Source organism: Chiloscyllium plagiosum, chromosome 16, assembly GCF_004010195.1.
Source record: "Chiloscyllium plagiosum isolate BGI_BamShark_2017 chromosome 16, ASM401019v2, whole genome shotgun sequence".
Taxonomy (NCBI): Eukaryota; Metazoa; Chordata; class Chondrichthyes; order Orectolobiformes; family Hemiscylliidae; genus Chiloscyllium; species Chiloscyllium plagiosum.
The window spans coordinates 65,836,757-65,839,676 of NC_057725.1; the positions used below are offsets into that span (position 1 = coordinate 65,836,757).

Here is a 2,920-nt window from a genome sequence, read left to right on the forward strand (position 1 = left end):
GAAGGAGACCAGAATTGCACGCAATATTCCAACAGTGGCCTAACCAATGTCCTGTACAGCTGTATGATCACTTTGGCTGGTCTGTTAGCCTGGTCCGATAGCCTGGCCTGTTTATCTTGGTCTGTTAGCCTGGCCTGTTTAGCCCGACCGGTTTAGCCAGGTCTGTTAGCCCGGCTGGTTTAGCCTGGCCTGTTTAGCCTGTCCTGTTTAGCCCGGTCCATTAGCCTGGCCTGTTTAGCCTGGTCCGTTATCCTGGTCTGTTAGCCTGGTCCATTAGTCTGGCCTGTTTAGCCTGGTCTGTTTAGCCTAGTCCATTAGCCTGGCCTGTTTAGCCTGGCCTGTTTAGCCTGGTCCATTAGCCTGGTCTGTTTAGCCTGGCCTGTTTAGCCTGGTCCATTAGCCTGGTCTGTTTAGTCGGGCCTGTTTAGCCTGGTCCATTAGCCTGGTCTGTTTAGTCTGGCCTGTTTAGCCTGGCCTGTTTAGCCTGGTCCATTAGCCCGGCCTGTTTAGCCCGGTCCATTAGCCCGGCCTGTTTAGCCCGGCCTGTTTAGCCCGGCCTGTTTAGCCCGGCCTGTTTAGCCTGGTCTGTTTAGTCTGGCCTGTTTAGCCTGGTCCATTAGCCTGGTCTGTTTAGTCGGGCCTGTTTAGCCTGGTCCATGAGCCTGGTCTGTTTAGTCTGGCCTGTTTAGCCTGGTCCATTAGCCCGGCCTGTTTAGCCGGGCCTGTTTAGCCTGGTCCATTAGCCTGGCCTGTTTAGCCTGGCCTGTTTAGCCTGGTCCATTAGCCTGGTCTGTTTAGTCTGGCCTGTTCAGCCTGGCCTATTTAGCCTGGTCTGAAACTTGTGCCTTTAATTGTGAAGATGAACACACAATACTTGTACAATGCATTTGTTATTCCCTCATTCACCGAAACAATAACTCCTGTTGCCGACTCCATGAAACCAACATTTACTTCAGTTATTCTCCTCGTTTTAAGGTATTGGTTGAAGATCTCACAGTCTGCTCAGTCGTCTTGGCTAATTTATTCTCAGAGTCTTTCTTTGCATCAACTTTTTGTAGGCCTTTGCTGGTTTCTAAAATAAAACTCCCAGTCCTCAGACTTGCTGCAATTCTTTGCAACATTATTATATCTCTTAGCTTTTAAATTATTTTATCGGGAGGGGGTGTCACTGTATTTATTGCCCTAGAAAAGGTGGTGCCTAGCTGCTGCCTTGAACCACTGAAGTTCTTGGGCGTATACGCGCACCCAGAATGCCGGGATCCTGACCCAGTGACAGTAAAGGAATGGCGGTATATTTCCAAGGTAGGATGGTGAGTGATTTGGAGGGGAACTTGCAGGGGAGGGTGTTCCCATATATGTGCTGTCCTTGTCCTTCCAGATGGAAATAATGGCAGGTTTTTGGAAGGTGCTGTCAGAGGGTGTTTGGTGAATGTCTGCAGTGTAACTTGTAGATAATACACACTGCAGCGACTGAGTGTCGGTGGTGGAGGGAGTGGATGTTTGTGGATGTGGTGCTGCTTTGTCCCTGGATGGTCCTTGAGTGTTGTTGGAGCTGCCCCCAAGCAGGGAAGTGGGGAGTATTCCATCACCCTCCTGACTTGTGCCATTGTAGATTGTGGGCAGGCTTTGTGGATTCGGGAGGCGAGTTACTCGCTGCGGTATTCCTAGCCTCTGACTTGCTCTTGTAGCCACTGTGTTTATGTGGTGAATCCTTTTGAGTTTCTGGGCAATTGTACCTCCCCAGGATGGTGGCAGTGGGATTCAGTGACGGGAATACCTCTGAATGTCAAAGGGTGGTGATTAAATTGTCTCTTATTGGTGATGGTCAGCCTGGCATTTGTGTGGTGTGAATGTCACTTGCCACTTGCTGGCCCAAGCCTGAATCCTGTCCAGATCATGTTGCATTTGAACACCGATTACTTCAGTATCTGAGGAATTGCGAATGGTGCTGAACATTGTGCAATCATCGTCAAATATCCCCATTTCCGACCTTATGGTAGACAGAAGGTCAATGATGAAGCAGCTGAGGATGGTTGGGCCTAGGACACTCCCCTGAGGAACTCCTGCAGAGATGTCCTGGAGCTGAGATGACAGACCTCCAACAACCACAACCACCTTCCTATGTGTCAGGTGTGACTCTAACCTGCGGACAGTTTGTCCCCAAATACCCTGTGTTTCCATTTTTGCTTTTAATCTAACTTTTGCTTTTAATTCCAAAATGAACCACACAAGGACCCTGTTTGTTGGGTATTTCTTGTTTAATGAAAACTATTTTGAATTCCGTTTGCTTTAAGTGTTTGCCACTGTTTATTTCCTACCATCTGAGTTTGGAAAGGGTGAATATAACATAAACGTGGCTGAGCTAGAAGGGTGATTGGGGAACCTGGAACTGTACCTGTCACCTAACATGAAGAGATGGTAGTCTGTCTTTCAACTCCCTTCAAATGAGACCAGTGAAAGATACCTGGAGTGACTACACCTTCAAGTGTACAAGAATATATTCAGCCCATCAATGTTAGCCAATTCTTCCCGCGTTCTGTCCTGTTGGCTTGGTTTAAGGTTTTCAGCTCTGGGGGTGAAGTCTGTCCCTTTCACGCTGAATACGGACCTTAACTGTTTCCCTATTTTCCCAACTGAGTTTGCTCGTTAACCCTGCCTCATTACACAATACAAGAGCAAACCTACCTTTATCCAGAATATATCCCTTCCCAAAGCTTTCTCTTCCAGATCACTGTCGATAGGTTCAGCCAACATGAAGCTTAAAATCCCACACATTCTCCATTCAGATTGTTACAGACTCCAATAAATTCCAGTCTAATGCTCTGTCCGTCGGTGTAACTACCTTTACAAAGGGCAGGCTAGAAACACCTCCCATGTTTTCTGACAATTGCTGAGCCTACCCAAACTGATTCCAAACTCT

The 2,920-nt window shown here is 47.7% G+C and overlaps 1 long non-coding RNA gene across 1 annotated transcript in view; it reads right to left on the bottom strand.

The window, feature by feature from the left end:
- Positions 1-2,835, bottom strand: part of LOC122557985 — an 11,603-nt gene extending 8,768 nt beyond the window's left edge. Inside the window, exon 1 of the long non-coding RNA XR_006313996.1 lies at positions 2,686-2,835. This is a non-coding gene — a long non-coding RNA (uncharacterized LOC122557985). The remainder of the gene's footprint in view (positions 1-2,685) is intronic.
- Positions 2,836-2,920: the final 85 nt, after the last annotated feature.